This window comes from Pogona vitticeps, chromosome 7 (genome assembly GCF_051106095.1).
Source record: "Pogona vitticeps strain Pit_001003342236 chromosome 7, PviZW2.1, whole genome shotgun sequence".
In the NCBI taxonomy this organism is placed as follows: Eukaryota; Metazoa; Chordata; class Lepidosauria; order Squamata; family Agamidae; genus Pogona; species Pogona vitticeps.
In genome coordinates, this window is record NC_135789.1 from 22400047 (window position 1) to 22418269 (window position 18223).

Sequence of the window (18223 nt, forward strand, 5' to 3'; positions counted from 1 at the left end):
TGGAAGCTGCAGCTGGTGCAGAACATTGCTGCCAGGTTGGTCTCCGGAACATCTCCATATGAGCGCATGACTCCTGTCCTGGCCCATCTGCACTAGCTGCCTGTATGCTTCTGGGCCGAATTCAAGGTGCTTATATTGGCATGTTAAAGCCCTTCACAGTTTAGGACCTTGTTACCTGCCTAAGCACCTCTCCCTCAAAACATCTGCCCATCCCACCCATCCCTCTTATATGGGGATGCTCCGAGTGGCCACCCTGAGGAAGGTTCGTAAGTCTACTACCCGTAACTGGGCATTCTCTGTGGTGGCTGCTTCACTTGGGGATTCCCTTCCACCAGAGGTGCAGCTAGCCCCCATCCCTCTTGGGGTCCAGCAGGCAACTTAAGACCTGGTTCTTTTCCCAAGCCTTTCTGTGGCTTTGCCCCAAAGCCATGTGATGCATCCCTCTTGGCCTACTGACCGTGTCGCTCTTGTTTACTGCACCCTAGCAACATGATTTTCATGGTCCTGGAATCTGGGTTATTTCCCTGTTGATGCTTGTTATTGCTTTTCTATTATTGCTATGTTTTGTTGCTTTGCTAGGAGCTTTGCTACTAATTGGGCAGGATAAAAATGTCAATAAAATCAAATCTAAATGAATGAATGAACGAATGACTCATGGCAAGTGAAAAAAAAAATTGGAGCAACCAACAGACAATTTGTATGGAAATGCAAAGGTACCTTATGTAAAAATGATACATCCATAAACAATATTATCTTATCTTTATACATCTGTAACTAAGGCTTATCACAACACAAAGCTCATAATTCACTTGCTCATCTGGCTGACATTACTGCTATGAGAAATACAGTCTTTCACATTAGAAAATTCAGATCAGCTTTGCACATAGGCTTAAATGGAGGTTTGTAAGCTGGCTTAATACAGTACTATCGACAAATACCACTGATGTGGTGGTGGTTTAATATTTGGGCAGATAGTATTCAAACCTTTCAAAAACCCATTTACTAAAATTAGAAAACAGTTTTTTTTTTAATTTGAACCTTGATAGGCCACAATTTCTGATAAATACACCTTTAAGAAGGATTGGGAAAGACCTTTTTCCGTCAGATGTAAAAGGAAACACAGTACACAATGTACAGATGCAGGTAAGTATGACGCTTTTATAGAATTAGCGTATTCTATAACCCCCCCCCTTCTTGTAATAATAATATTTTCTAGTTAATTTCTTCCTAGAATCTCTTAAAACTCTAACTATTGAGGGAGAATCCTCCAACTTGTTAATCTGAGTTTCTCTACATCAGGATGATGGTCCTTCCCTCATGATAAGCTATCAAATTTGGAACTACTTGTCCCCTTAAACTTTCCTTAGCCTTCAATAATAGGGTTGTGAACTATAACATTTGTTCCTTCTTGCTTGATTTGGATAGCTGTTCCATGGAGGAGCAAATACATAAGTTTTCAACCATGGCTGAGCAAACGCATCTCCCATTGAACTTTTGCCCATAAAAAGTGTTCGCTGCATTCGCTGTTCTCTTGTTTCTGAACAAGGTCTACTTATGGTACCCCCACATTTTTGTGTTATTAATCTCTAAAGTTGGTTTGACAGCTCTCATTCATGAGTCTGCATCTGATATCTGCTCTCTTGAAACACCATTCCCAAAGGTGGGTTTGTCAACAACAGCAAGGCCATCGAATGCAGTTTCACCTTGTTTGTTTCTACACTACATTGTGGTGGTTTTGTTTGCCACCACCTGTATCACTCTTCCCACTACGATGGACTCAAAAGCATTCAGAGCCTTGAAAACAGCCAACATCTCTAGTTGATTTATATGCCAAGTCTTTTCTTTTAGAGACCAAGGAGCATCTATCTCTTTCCCTTGACAATGAGCACTCCATCCTAATAAACTGGCATCTGTCATTGTTATTACTGATGGATGAAATGTTCTGAATGGCATGACCATCTGTGAATTGGGTCTTTCCTGCCACCATTGAGGTACAGTATTCAGTTTTTCTGAATACTGTCCTTCATACTGTCAATAGATGACAGGAACCATGCCTGAAGAGGTTGCTTCCTGTCTCTAGTGTGATCTACCGACACTGTAGTCTATGCCATTAGACCAAATAGCTTATGAACACTGTGAACAATAATTCTTCTGGCTTGAATTTAAAAGCAATGGAAATTATTCTGCTCACTCCTCCAGGAGAAATACTAACCTTTTTACCGAGTTCAAAATAACACCAATATATCCAATAATATTTGTAAACTGAAGACATGGTTTTTTTTCATATTGACTCCTAATCCAAGATCTGACAGTAATTCTAGTCATCCTTACATTATTTTCTAATTCTTCCTTTGAATTCACCACCATTAAATAATCATCTATACAGGGGAATATATTTATTCTTCTGAGTCTCAAACTGTAAAGACTATGGGTGCTAAGGAGAGTCCAAAAGAGAAGACCTTGACTTTGCAAATCCGATGTCCCAAAGCAAAACAAAGGACTCGATGGTGGTCTGAGCTAACTGAAATATGAAAATAAGCATATTTCAGAACTACAAGCCAGTCTCCTTTGAGACAAAATATTTAAAGGTATCACCATCCTAAACTCGTTTTTGTGTTGATATAACTGTTGACTTTCCTCAAGTCCAGAGCTGGGTGCAAACCTCTCTTTTTTGGTACTGTGAAATACTGGGAGTAAAACAGGTTGTTTTCGAAATTTGGAGGAATTGCTATAATCATATCTTTGCAGAGCATTGTTGCTCTTTCTTATTCTAGAACTTGACAAGTGCTGTTGAATGAAAAAGGCCAACAGGACTGTGGAACTGTTCTGAATTCAAGACCATAATCATGAGTTATGATAATAAGTACTCATTGGTTGGTGGCGATAGAGTGCCATGTGTTGTGAAAATGCACTAGGGTAGAACAGTTGTCGGGAGCAAGGTACTGTATTAACTCCATAATATGAAGTACTAGACTGTTGAGAACTTCCAAGTCAAAACTGTTCTTTTGTCAAGTTTTCTTTGTGGAGAGATGAACTACCACAGATACTCATGATTTTTTTGTCTTTTTTCTTTAACTTTTTAGATCTAGACTGATCCAATTTGAAGCCTTTTTCCTCTTCTTCAATGTTAATCGATTTAATGATTTTGATATCACCTGCTACAACATCTTTATTTAGAATCAACTCAGCAGGCTTTGGCCTGAGCCGTTTCTGGTGTCTTGTTCTGAATGGTTTCTTGCTGACCTGCCTGGACAGATACCATTATTAGACTTTTCGACGGAGTCTTGCAAAGAGCTAAAGCTGACACTGAAGTCTCTTCTTTCAAAATGAAATCAATAGCCTTCAACAATTGTTCCCACAGGAAAAAGGTTTTAATGAGACTGTCTCTTTTCACTGCTACCCTTCTAAAATTTTGGCAAATCTTGCAGTTTGAGCCTGATGGCCTTCACCCAGGCAATAGAGGCAATTAATAGGAGTCTGAGAAATTGGAATCTTGGTGCCGCAATATATGCAATATTTGAATAGTCATTTGGGGCTGTAAACACAAAGATTACCAGCAATTACTATTTCTTTTTTTAAGCTTAAAATATAAACAAATTAGCTATGAAAAGAAGATAAGTATATAAGAAAAGTAACAAAGCTATATACAGTCTTGCACGGAATCAGTGATCTCCAGATGTTCCCAAGAAGCTGCACCAGTGATGGTTAGAAGGGAACTGAAGGAATAACCGTTGGGTGGAGCAGGATATTGGAGAAGGGAGGAGCCACGCTCTAGAATGTTACCAAGAGGGTTTTGCCCAGGCAGAGAAGTACTCCTGTGTGTGATTCAGAGATGATGAAGCAGCACTATCATTTGAAATATGAAGATTTGTACAGAATATACGGTATCATATCCTGAAACATTTCTGGATCCTGTGCAGAAGATGCAGAGAAAATGCTCACATGTTCTACCAACGTACTCTGAAGCAGAATGTAAAAGGACTGCCCAGATGGATCCAGTATAGAATGATACTCCCCAACAGCAGCTCCCCATGTCATTATGTTCCACCCTGGTATCCAGACTTCAGGGATAAGCTGGCTCTGATCTCAAAGGATCAATGAGGTTGTTATGGTTAAGAACTATTGTGAACATGTTCTCTACAAATACACATGGTATGGGAAATACACTGCCACCAGATAGGGTGCAATAAGCTTAGGAAAGCTGCAGAAGGCATTGGCTTGAAGACACACGGAGAAGGACGTCTCTCACTATGCAATTGTACAACTGTCAGATTCACAGATAGTTTATATTTAAGGTCCTTGGCAGAAAAAGTGAAAGCAGAAAGTGGCTGAAATTGTGTTTGTCGTCTCAACCAAAGTGCAACTTTCCACCCTTTCCTCCCTGGTCCACAAACCACTCCTGCCACAGTTATCAGGGGTGTGCGCACACACTTCAAAAAGAATCATGGCAGGATGTTTCGTTTACCACAGAGGAATGGAATGAAAAGAACAAGCCAGTGGGGTTTGGAAATTTCCATTGATCCAAAATAACACAGCAAAACTGGGGATTTCACCAGCTGCCAGTCTGTCTGGGGGTCCAGGTCAAAGGGCTGACTATGGCCTTCTGTGGCTTGGGCTCATGCTCTCTGAAGGGTCAGATCCTCTCTGTGCCACCATTGTGCAGGAGAAGGCTCCCTGGACGTTTTCCACCCGGCTCCTAATGGGCTCATTTAGTGAGAATGCAAGAGATGGTCCCTCCAGCAATTGCACCCAGGCCATGATGGAACACCCTCCTTCAGGAAGGCAGGCTGAGCCCCTCCCTGTAGTCCTTTTGCCACCTTCCCTTTTAGATCTTCTAAGAACTGAACTGGACAGTTTTATCACAGGAGGTTGCACATCTTACTGCTTTTTTCCACATGTGTTTTTGAAGTGTTTTGAAACATTTCCTAAATGAGCAATAAATTATTCCTAAATTAACATGTTTAACTCTTCTTCAAGCTGCCAAGTCAGCATTGTATTTGTCTTGTTGCTGTTGCTGTTGTTTTGTATTTGTTTTCTTCAGTATTCTGTGACCCATCTCTCTCTGCATTGGAAGAAAGGCAGTATAGAAACAAGAAGCAATGAAACAAAGGCCCGTTCCCTTTATGTCTCTCTTGCAGCAGTGACAGGGTCGTGCTGACGAGCATTTTCTGGGATCTGTAGTCCAAAACTTAACACCAACTCTTTCTGAGTTGCACATGTCATGAGGGGTGGCCTGCTGGTGGAGAAAGAACACTATCCATCTGATCTGAGGAGTTTGATCTTATTCCTATTTTACAGTTCTTTTAAGTTATCTGGCTGTGGAGCCAGAGACTGGGAGTTCAGTTCCTCACTGTGCATCTCCAGAGAGAAAAACCACCCCGTGTGGCCTAGGACAAGCTGCACAGTCCCAGGGCATCTCCAGAAGAAGGGAATGGTAAACTATTTCTAAGTACTCTCTACCTGGAAAGCCCTGCAAAGAGTTGGCGCAAGCCAGCATTGACTTGATGGCACATGATTTTTATTAAGACAGAGGCCACTGCTATGTCTTGGGTCAGTTGTTTCAGTTTAATTTTGCACACTGTGAACAAAGCCTATCTTTTTATCTACCTAGAATCTATGGTCAGGCCGCCTACAAAGGTCAGGCTACCCACTTAAGGCCTCAATGTGTAGAGGGAACTTAACATGGCCTACGGCACTTTCTAGGCACAGAAGATTTTCAAGAAGAAGGTGACTGCATTTGTTATATAGAGAAGAATCGAAACCTTACACTGAATTTATCTGAACCGTATCAAAGAGCCAACATTTCAGTAAGGGGGAAAACATTGTCCCCTTGTCATTTGGTTCCTTTTATTGCTCTGAATAACTATTACTGCGGAACCACAAGAGCTTACAAATATGCACCACTAAAACTTTATGTACTGCAGATTGCGTTCCTGCACATAAAACCTACCTGCCATTGATACTGGGGAGCTCTATACTTCACTTAAATAAAAGAATGACATTCCCCAGAAATCATGACGAAGCAGGGAGAGGACAGCGCAAAGGAGATGGACAGCTTTTCACAATTTCAGGGTGCAAGTTGGGATTCATGCCCTTGGTACAGTCAAAGGCTCGCCCTGGCCACTGCAGCCTCCCCACACTCAGCCTCAATGACTTGGGTCCAAACTACCTGAAAGGGACCGCCTCCTACTCTTACAGGTACATAAGGAAGGGCCTTCTTTGTTGCTCCTCCCAGACTTGGGAACTCCCTCCCACCGGAGGCCAGGCTGGCCCCATCTTGGCTCTTCCTCCACAGACAGACTATTCTTTCCAGACAGGCTTCTTTTCAGTAACTGGCTCTCTAAAGGGAGGGGGGGCTGCTGTCCCCTCTCCAGTTTTTATATTGTTAGGGCCTCCTGCTGGGGGGGGGGGGGACAAAGGCAAGCAATAAATATTTTCAATAAATAGTAAACAACTCCCCTCCCCTCCCCCAGCAGACACGGGAAGACCTCTAAAACAGGGTTTTCAATTTGGGAGGCCTACAGCCCAGTCCTCTGGCACATGCTTTGCCACAGAGAGTCCAACTCCCTGGTGGGACAACGTCTTCAACGTGTCCTTGGTCGAACCAAACCTGAAAGGCACTCCCCCCCCCCCCCCCAGTTGCTGCCGCTGCCATCGTAACCATTCAGCAGCCAAACACAGCAACATGGAGCAAATCAGGAACCAATACGGAACCACCTTCCGAGAAGCCTTGGCTGCTCAGTCCACAGCTAATTTTCCCTGTGCTGGAAAAAAACAAAACCCAGCCTGTAGACAAGAAGCACATGCTGGAGTGATATTCTAACATGCTATCGAAACAACAATAAAAAGGAGTCCATTGTTCAAGGCTCACTCTTCTTCACCGCAGCCCCCCACCCCACCCAGCACTACATAATTATTTGGTGCCTCCCGGTTTAATAGGGCAAAATTAATATTTTTGCTTAATTATTATATTGCCTCATAGGCAACTGCTGTTATAATTTTAAACAAGATCAGTTTGCTACGGCTTTAAACAAACCAAAAAGCTTCGGGATTTCCCAGGAATTACACATTTGGGAGGCAGCCCCGCTAAATATCAATTCAAAACGGCCTGCAGTGGAATACAACAACACGTTGCCTCAAAGGACTCCTGAGAACACGGACTTATTTAAGTCAAAGGACCTGGATGATGTTATTTTAAGCAGGCCATTCACCCAGGTAAGAGCTGATTAATCAGATCAATGCATCGATCTATGAATCCAGTAAATATATAACTGTAACTAGGGAATATGGCATTCTAGACAGGAAGAATGTTTAATGTTCCTGGTGTTCATCAGCCAGTCATCTGAAAAGAGTAGGAATCCTCCCCTTGTGAACACAATGGCCAGAGAGGGACCCAGAGACCTTCCTTGTGTCACTCCTTAGGTTCTGCAGGCAAATACTTAAAACAAGCAACCAACCAAACCACCTTATTAAGAACAGTACATTTAGGACTCAAAAGCAAATACTTCGTTATATCAAAGCTGACGAAGAGCTGAATCAAAGGATGACCCAACAAGCAATGTCGTGTGACTATGCATGTTTGGGTGATCTATTAGGATATATAAAATCAGCTTCCAGAATTCCCATCCCACTCTCCCAACACACTATGACCGAGCAGCAGAATCCTGACGGGGATTATGCGGGTGAGGAGCTGGGCTCAGTCGAGAAGAGAGACTCGCCAGAGGAGATCCATGGGGGCGGGAAGCACACTTCTTTCTCATTCTGTTGCCATCTTCAAAAGCATGCCTTCTCCTGACCTGAGTGAATACTTGACCCTGACCCTGCATGGGGGCCTCAAAGGAGCTTCTGGAGAAATCTTCTCTTTGAGAGAAACTGGCTGCCTTTTGTTAAGACTCCTCTCCCTGGCTGGTACTTTCTTCTTCAACCTCACCGTTCTAGGGTGAAACTTTCTAGCAAAGGAGTGGGGCCTGGCCTATGATTTCAAGATGTGTAAATGTATTTCTGTGCCATCGTGTTAAACTCAAGTTGTGCGTGTGTGAGACCCAAAAGGACTCAAGGCAAACACTTTAAACACTCCTGAAGTAGGAATACTGTGCTGAGTGCCATTAACACCTCTGCCTTTTTTTTGTATCCAGCCTGACTTTCCGCCGCTAACATCTCTCTCTATCACATTTTAAGTGAGCAAGACTCCTTTTCCCATGGCGGATGTTCGCTTTTACAGATGTAGGAGCTCTTTCTCCCAACTGTGTTTGTTAACACATTAGTAGAGTGGCAAGAAGAAGCAACACCAAGGATTATTTCGAAAGGAATGCTGAAGGATCCCTGGAGCCTTCATTAGCTATGCCAGTGGATGTAGATGGCAGAAGCTGAAACAAAGAACGTGCCTAGCGCAGTATTCCGTGCCCGGTGGTAGCAAAAAGGTAGTATGTGACAGGATGGCAGTGTGGTGAGTCGGGGATTGGCTTCTCCGATCAAGAGGTACCGATGCTTGCCTAGAGATCACCCCCCTGACCTGGAAAACCTCTTGTTAATTTTAGAACAGTCCATATCAAGGAAAACAATTGTGCAAACTCTAGAAACCAAAAATGGGATGTATGCTGCCTCCTTCTGCTAAAAAAAATTCAAGGCAGAGTACAATACCATGCTGGTGGGAGCGCCAGCCCAGTGAGGTAGGATGGGCAGAGATAAAGGAGGGAGAAAAGGCAGCATCTACAGCTTCCAGTAATCAAGTTGGCTGGGATGGAGGGAGCCACCTAGAAACACCAGGCAAGGCATGGTGGCTGGCATGACAACAGGAAAGAGAAGAAAGCAACCCCTGGATCTTGTCACAGGACAACTTCCATTATCCTCCACTGACTAGGCTAACTAGAGATGATGTGGGAAGGAGTCCAACAACCGCACAAGGGCCAAGCCTTCCATATCTTTGTACCATAAGGTTCTGGTTTACAGTGGTCTTTGTCTCCTGTTATTTAAATGTTGACAAAATTAAAGTGATTGTGTGTGTCTGTGTGTGAGAGAGAGAGACATAGAGACAGACAGAGAGGGGGAAATTAAAAAAAAAACACAAGGACAAAATGTTTGGGAACTGAACTTTTGTAAATCAAAATCCACTTCCTCGGACACATGGAGCGCTCACACTACAACTGCTCCCATGATGGAGGGAGATCATGACTGAGTGAGGATGCAGACATCAGAGTGGCCATGCATCTTTTTCACAGGAATGGGACTCTCATGAGTTACGTGACTTAAAACTCCCAGCCCGAGCCATGGTGAATAGCTGCCTCTCAGTTAGATTTGGCTGCCACAGAAATATGAAGAATTGTTTCCAGAGCAGAAGCCAGAGTATGTCAAGGGAGGTGGCTAGTTTATATATGTAAAATCTTACACAAAATGTACTAATTTATATCTGTAGCGCAATAAGAAGCCACGATCTTCATTTAAGCCCTTGGAGATACACTGGAATTTATACACAGCCTATCTGCACTATCTCCCTCTTAAATTCCCTTCTGTAATTCTTATGGCCCGCATTTTTAGGTAATTAAATCTTCGTAGTTTCCCTCCTTTGTTACTGACAAACTGACACTATCTTTTGTCTGTGCCATAACCGAGTCACAATCCCGACCCTACCGCATGGGTAAGCATAAATACAGATAACCTAGTAAGAGCATTTGATGTGTCTGAGGAAGCGGATTTGATCCTGAAAGCTCCTTTGGAAACTGATCTGTTAAATTTCAAGGCACTTTAACATTTTGTATTTTGCTTTTCCTTCCTTTCTTTTTTCACTTCTCCCCTTTTAATTGTGCCACCATGCTGAAACAGAATTAACACGGTTATCTTTCTGTAAATGACCGCTATTTAAAGAGCTATTCTCCACTATAGATATACTAAGGGTGAGGTCTGGAGTCTAAAATAGATTCTGGGTTAAGCCACATGATAGGTTTGCCACAAGCCTGTCATCCAAAATTACTTGCTGTGATGACCGATTACCCCTCCACACCATGGCATTTGGAAGTAATCTCTTCTGTGCATCGAAGCATTTAGTTGTGGCTCTTCACATGCCTTTTCAGGGGTTGCAAAGACGCACGACGTGCTCTTGGCACCGATCAAGAACGTGATCTTTTTGTGCTTCTAATTTTAATCAGGGATGTGAGTGGACGGAAGGCCTCACCTGCGCTCAAGGTATCAGAGAATATCCAAAGCAACCTTGACCCCATCAACAGAGGATACATTTCACTCAAAGTCCCAGCAGGATGCAAAAAGACATAAGGGCTGTTGTTTCAATTGCAACAGACCTGCGCTGTAGTCACCGCCTGAAAAATGGTTAAGGTTAGAGGTCCTGATGCTTCATCAAATGCAGTGGTAAGCAAGAAGCAAAGAAAAGGAAGGAGGAGGGAAGAACCCCAGAAAGTTGCTTTTCATGGTGATAAGGATTCCTGATCCTCGCCAAAGGGAATGATGGGGGAGCCGCTCCTATCTAAAGAAGCTCCATAGACTTCATGGACATCACTTTGATGGCCAAAGCAGGTGGCGCCAAAGGAGAGGCTGCAGCTCAACTGCATGCATGCAGAAACCGGATGGGCCAGGAAAGGGTCCTTTTGGCTTGCAGCCTTGGGGTTGGTGGAGGTCATGGAGGGTAGGAGGTCACTGGAGTTGCATGGACCCTGGTGTTAAATAGGTCTAAAGCAGCTGAACGTGGTATGAGCACAAGCCCAGGATCAAGTCCTTTATATCCTAACAATCAGAGAGGTGAGGCTAGGTGGGGAGAGGGAAATCAAAGAGGGACCTGAGAAGAACTGGCCAGCTGGAAGGAAAGGCTCCAGAGATGACAAGGTTGCCACTACCAAAATCTGAGCGAGACCTAAATCTGAACAATAAATCTATATCGGAGAGCATCAGTAAATGAAGGCATCAAGCTGGTGCAATTCTGCTTTGCGGGAAAGGATAATTAAAACAGCCAACCACACAAAAAGCCGTTCTGTGCCGCGCTCTGTGGGGAAATCAGCTGCTCCACGCTGGGCAGAGGAGGGGTTAATGCCGGCTGATGCCGACCGCCCTGAGCCTGTGCTTTGTTCACCAGAGCATTAAATCTGAAAGCTCCAGAGAGGGTCCCGCTGCCGAGCGGCAAGGGCCGGGGTATAAAGTTCTGCATTAAAAATGCATGTCGGAGGCTTGCCACAGTCCACAGCTCAGGCTGAAAGGAGCGCTGGCGGGGGAGCATGAGACGCCCCACCATCTCTCTGGCAATTGGGAGACCTTCCACAACAAACAGCACCTCGGGAAAAGAACGAAAGGGCAAACAAACCGTGAAACAAATCAAAGGGTTCAATTATCTCCCTCCCTTTCGCTCGGAGAGGAAACTTTCCCTTTTCCGAAAGCTGCCGTGCAGGGACTCTCCCGCTGCTGAGCCAGCCAGCTGTTAGGGCAGCGTTCAATCCACTTTCTGGGAGGCACAGTTTGTGTGCGAAGGCATGTTGGGTGCGTGTGTTGGCAACACAGGCATGGGAACCCTTCTGCAGAGCGACTGAAGGGGGGGTGTCACCATTTCTCTCAAACCCCCCCCCCCAATTTTGGTCTTAGAAGAGGAGTGAAATTTAAGCTCCTCCAACAGCACTGTTGTCATAGGATCAGAGCAGCCAAACAGCATTGGAAGCTGTGCCTAAACGCAGGCAAGGTGCTGCTGCTGGTGGCCAAAGGTTTCTGTGCTACGGCTGCCACGCACCTACCTGACTACACGGTATGGAGAAACAACCGGCAGCATATTTGGGTGGAGGGGCAGCCAGAGTCTAATCCCAGGTCTAGGTTCATGTACCTGATGTGACAGGAGATGATCACTGTCTGATGGGCAAGCAGGCTGCAGGCCTGGGAGGCCTGTCTTCGCTTGACTGCTCTGTACACCACCTTCATGCCACATTCCATGCCACCACCCCCAGACCTTTCAAATGAAACACTCATGACAACAGAAACAGGCATCTGCTCTCAGGTCCCCCTGGCCTCCTTGACAAGGGCTGGACTGGGTGATCCTCAGGGTCCCATCCAGCTCTGAAGTTTTAAGACTATTCTAAGATTAAAAGGAGCCCACATGTCAGGAAGGTGAGGAGAAAGAGAACTGTCCGCTAAGACAGCATTTGTCTATAGCAGGACTGATAAAAGGGGGAAAATCTTTAAAGTTTGTTCCAAAGCTCAGGCAGCCTGGCAGGTTTGGGGCAATTCAATCAACGTTGCCAGAGGTGGAATTTAAAACAAACAAACAAACAACAACAACAACAAAACCTCATGGTTTGGCTTGGCTACCTTGCGTTTGCAACTGGAAGAGACATCTATCCGTAATATTTGGATTTTATTTCCTGCTCCATCTACAGACAAGGGATGTCTAACCTCATGAAGGTGACATGGTCCAAAAGCAAGAATTTCTTTATGAATTTTAGTGGTCTACAGCAGTCCCAAACTTTTTTGGAACCACGGACTAGTTGGGGGGTGGTTTCGTGCGCAGGGGCACGCAAGTGTGACACTTCCCCCGTGAGTGCAACACGCCCATCCATGAGCACGGCACGCTCCCTGCAAGTGTGACACATCCACTGTACGTGCAGGCGCGGGGGCAGAGAACCGTTTCCACGGCCCAGTCCTAGGAAGCCCACCCGCCAGCACCAGGCCGCAGACTGGGGGTTGGGGACCCCTGGTCTAACTGACTTACCACCTGTCCTTGTCTTTGGGTCATGCACAAGAAGGCCACATCACGTCCCCACCCCCTTGTGTTGAGAATCTGCTGAGAGCAATCCAGAAATTAAAAGATGAAACTCTGCTCAAGAATTGCAGAAGTGTTATAATATCTAAAGTTCATCATCTCACAAACCTGCCACATCCACCCTTCATAAGTTCTTGAATTATCAAAGAACAAAATTCCATATTCGGGTGGGGGGGACCGAAAATATGAGATTTAATCCAAGAAAGCCACTGTTTGAAGTGTTGTCACTCTGATGTTTCTTAACTCAGAATTTAGTAAGATAATAACTTGCTATTCCTTAATTAAAGGAGGGAGGGACACCCAGACTAGAATGCTGTCTGAAGCAGAACTGATGAATGGCTTGGAGGAGCAGATCATTAGGGCTGTCGTCTTCAAAGAGCTGACAGATGAACACTGGGGCACATTTGTTTTCTGTTGCTTGAGACATGGGATCAGAATCAACAGGTTCATAGCGTAAGAAAGGGACTTCCTGTGAGCTGTTTGACAGGTTGTTTAATTAATTATTAATTAGGGATCTTGAGGAAGAGGGTGGATGGCCACCTATTAGAAACAATGCCATAGCGTTTGCTATGTTAAGTGAGGAAGATCAATGACCTCACAGTTGCCTTCCAACTCTATGGTTTTGTGATTCTGTGCATCTCCCTGAATTCAATGCATCTCGCCCTGGCCAGTATTGTATATCCAGGTCCTTTCTGCTGGGCTGGCCATAAATCTGAATTGCCATTGATGGAAGAGCTCAAATACGAAAAACAGATGGAGATTACCATTCAGTGGCAGAAACCATTTAAAAACCTAAGTAGTTGTTGGCTTTCGGCTAGCTTGTTTCAGGAGAAATAACTGTTTGCATCATATTCTTAATGGGCAGAGCAGCCAGTTAAAAGGACACAGGCACCAAAGTGGGTCATTTTTAAATTTTGCAACACACCTCCGCCTGGCCAGGGTTTTATCCCTTCTGCCACAACTTCTAGCTGTTTGTACAGAAGCTTTTTTGTAAGACTTGCATGGGTTTTTAGTTAATCTTACCCACATGGGCAAATACTGAACTTCATTGTCAATGCTCTTCTTCCTATACCGAATTTAACAACAGTCGCAATTAACGCTGCTAGACCAAAAGATAGATGGCTTCAAGCGTGGATTGAGTATTCCTCGAGCAGATGCACACCAGAACTGAAGGAAACTTCACTGCAGGCTGACTTGTTGTATCCAAGATGTTACACTGGCATCCTGCAAGGAACTGACAGTCTGGCCTTCTGTGGTCTGCAAGGCTTAAGAGGCCACAGGTAGTAAGTAAATCCAGGAGCATGGGTCCTAGACCAGACTGCCCCCCTGACCTTTGGTCGATTATGCACCCTCCATGTCTGAATTTACTGTTCATTAAAAATGGGAGCAGAGGATTAAAAACAGGAACTGTCTGCATCTGTGCTGCTGTGATTGACTAGCCACACTCACTCCCCACCTGGCATGTTCTCAACTGCCTTAAACAAAACCAATTCCCCGGAGCGATAAAGTCAAAACAATTCCCTATCCTGCTAGGAGTCAGCAGTTGTTTGCACTCCTGCAACTCTAGTTCATTTTTCTTGCGCTGAACTTCACCGCAAAACTCCCCTTGATCCCCCTGGTCCGCAAGGCAAGAGATATCCTGCAGGCAAGAAGGGAAAAAGTGGAGGGCAGCCCAAAGCACCCATGCATGAGCAGACGCTGGCTTCAAGGGTCGGGAGGGAGGATGGAGCTGCCTTCAGTCTCTCATGGTGGTTTCCGTGTTTATCCCTCCGGTCTGCCAATGTGCTTTACATTTGCAAGGCAAATAGGCAGTGTCAGAATTTCCAAACATTAAAGCATAACTAATCTGCATTAAGTGATTTTGAGTGTGTGTCCTTTCTTCAGAAGTATCCCAACTATGAAACACTACTGGGCAGCCCTCCAGGGACTGGGCAGTGGCCCACCACCAAGGGACCATGATTTAACAACCTCCTCTCCACCCCTGACCTATGGAACCTGATTTTGAACAGCTCCTTCCAGAGGATGGCTGAAATAAATAGTGTCCTCTGTACTTCTCTTGCAGAAAGTAAATTAAAGGCACACAACATACAAACAAGCTGTCTACTCTGGACAGGAAGGATAGCCAGGCTCCTTGGCCACACTTTCCCACCATTTGGAAGTGATGTTCTTCACTGCCTCCTGGACAAGGTGCTCCTCAGCCTTCCAATGATTCCGTATCAACCCTTCAGCTCTGAAGCAAGGCTAGCATATCTTGGACGACAGATTTCAGAATTCAGGCAGAATGCCAATGGAGAAGACATCAGGGCTCTCACACGGGGACAACAGTGCGGCAACCAACAGCCATCGCAATCTGAATGCACAGGAGCACATAGTGATGGAAGTCTTCTTTAAGGCCCACTAGGTCCAACTGTCCCGTCTATGTCTTGGGCTATCTGCTCTGATTAGCAGGGGCTTAGGCAAAGAGAGAGGTCTGCTCAGTCCTCCTAACTGGAGAGGCCAAGGGTTCAACTTGGAACCTCTTGCTTGTAAGCAAAGCAGGTGCTCTACCCCAGAGGAAGTAGAGGTGCTTCCTCCACAATCATTGTGCCTTATAAAAAAAAAAAAAAAAAAAAAAAAAAGGCCACAGCCATGTCTCTCCTGGCCCAATTGCATCCCCTCAACTCACAGCCAAGACTTCTCTTCTCCTACCGAACTCCTCCAGTTCGGCATTTCTGCTGCTCCTCTCTCCCTCCTTTCCTGCTCGGCTCCCCTCTTGAAGAGTCCATTTATTTAACCCGGAGAGCAGCAGCAATCCAAAGACCTTGAAATCCTCTTACACAACTGTTTTGGCAAGCCCCTCCGTGCCCCAACAAATGTTAAACTGTGCTTGCCATTTGTCTCAGGAATCCTGCATTAATAAACATGAAGAGGAGCACTTTTTACCTCCCACACTCTGTGACAGAAGAAAACAAAGACCAGCTGTAGTCATCAATGGATCCTTGTTCGGCACATAAAGGCTTAATTGCATTTTATTTCAAGCCTACACATGGAAAACTTTACGGATGGTGTCTTGTCGATTTCAGAGTCTGGTACCCCAGCTGAAATGCTGCAAAGCCATTTTCAACACGGCTGTTAACACATTCATTGCCCTAGACATGACCAACAACCTTTCGGGGCACATATCCCTATTGGGGAAAAAAAAAACCCAGTATGCACACAAACTTCTAACTATTCACTTTGAGAAGAAAATAATGGTGGTCACAACTCCTCTATAATGGCAGTTACAGGGGTTGAGTGTCATCAAGAATGGAGCTAAAGTTAGGGACCACTGAGAAGGAAAAGGTGGGACCAAAAGCTTTGTACATCCCTGGAGTCGGCAGAAGCACAGAAGGTATTTTCTAGAAGAAACTGAAAGGCAGATGAGGAGCATATTCAAGACTCAAAAAAGGCTGTAACACTAAAATATTGTCTTGCAAATCCCATCTGCCTTTATTAGTCTACCTTTGCAATGTCTGACATCCTTTTAGCCCCCCCTCTCTCATTCCCTCCTCCACTTGGGTGCAATCATATTCTGGGAGTGGCGAAAGGAAATGAGCCAGGTTAAGATTGTGGCCAGGGACCTTTTTTTGCTTGTTTGCTCCTCATGTCATAATGTCTCGTATAAATGGTGATGAATCAATAAGTAAGTAATAGCTATCTGGTAGCTGAGAGTAGCAATACCGTCAGCGTGATTATCTTCATTACAGAAAATGGGTCTCCTCCATAGCACTGTTAGTACCTGGGCAAGTGCTTAACTTTTCTGCTGCTTCAGATCTCAGAATATTTAGAAAACAAATTAAACAGCAGAGATTCACACTGAAGTGCAACAGAAAGAAAAACAAGTGTCTGTTGAAAAATAAATCCTCAATGGCTCTGACAACCTTCTGTGCAATGCAAATCCATGAGGAATTAACAGACCCATCGCGATTCATGCAAGAATTGCTACTTGGCCCACACTTCCTAGAATGAGCCCAGGAGAAGTCTTCCACCACTTAACCCCAGGCAGATCCACAATAAGAGAAGCAAGCAGGCTGAGTGTTTTATGTAAACAACAAAAGTAACAACAAGGGGGCAGGAGGAAGCTGCCAGTCAATAGCCTTCTCCACCTCTCCTTCTTACAGAAAGTCAGCCTGTACCACTTAGAAGTCTGCAACAAGTCTCCTTTCACAAAATGCCTTCCAAAGCACTTTGGGGCAGATTTGTTATATAAGAGGTAAAGGTTCCCCTTGACAGTTAGTCCAGTCGTGTCCAACTCTGAGGTATGGAACTCATCCCTGTCTCCAAGCTGTAGAGCCAGTGTTTGTCTGTAGACAGTTTCTGTGGTCACGTGGCCAGCGCGACTAGCCACGGAATGCTGTGACCTTCCCACCGAGGTGGTACCTATTTATCTACTCGCATTTTTACATGCTTTCGAACGGCTAAGTTGGCGGGAGCTGGGATGAGCAACGGGAGCTCACTCTGTCGCATGGATTCGATCTTACAATGGCTGGTCTTCTGACCTTGCAGCACAGATGCTTCTGCAGTTTAACCCGCAACGCTACCACGTTATATACATGAAGGCTAAAATAGTACAACAACATCTCAGGATCACCTCTTCTGACAAAGCAAGGCTGGTGCATGTAGACCCATAGTGATCCCTCTGTATAATCTTCCATAGCCTTCCACAACATCACAGCCTACACCTGGAAGGGGCAACTACTCCTATCACTCTCCGCCCAGATAGGAACTGAACATCTCAAAGGTGGCCCACAGGGGAAGCCTGGCCAAATATGACCATTAGGCCCCACATCCTAAGGATGCCATTCAGCTGTTCTGTCAGGGTGGAGAGAGAGAGCTGTGCCAGTCACTTGCGGCAAAAACGTTCGTGGATGGTAGAGTCCTTCATCAGGAGCATCATCTGCTGAAGTGGGCTACAATCCCCTAAGAGTTTACAGGAAACAAAACTCACTCGTTTTTAAGGTGCTCCTAGAACATTCTGTTGCTGACTCAGCTGAAAGTTCAAGGTAGGAGCAAATGGGGCAGAAACCAGAAACCCTTCCTTGCACCTGTTCTCCCCCTGCTTCTAGTGCTAGACGTCCCTACACAACAACGCTTATGCCACACTGCAGAGCTTCTTTCGTGCTTTCTATTCTTTTATATTTGCTAGATGCTTTGTCAGCTAGTTGTGAAAGGAAAAAATGTAAACAAAAGATAAATAAGTGAATAAAGACAATGGACATGGGGCAGTTAACATAAGATAACCACTCCGAATGACCACCTTAATAGATGGAGCACTGAAAATTCAGGGTGCAAACAACCTGGCATAAACCACTACCCTCATCTAACTAATGACGGAAATACATGGAAGAGGAGCCTGCAATATGGCCCCCAGCAGAGATAAAGAGTCTGTGCAAAATAACCAGAAGAGGGGTCAGTAGCCCCAGAGAAGGATATCCACTCTCTCTTAGTACAATGGCCAACATC

At 44.9% G+C, this 18223-nt stretch overlaps 1 protein-coding gene across 10 annotated transcripts in view; it reads right to left on the minus strand.

Moving 5' to 3' along the window:
• The window catches only part of CUX1 (cut like homeobox 1), a 328228-nt gene that overhangs the window by 109778 nt on the left and 200227 nt on the right, over positions 1-18223 (minus strand). The window lies entirely within an intron of this gene.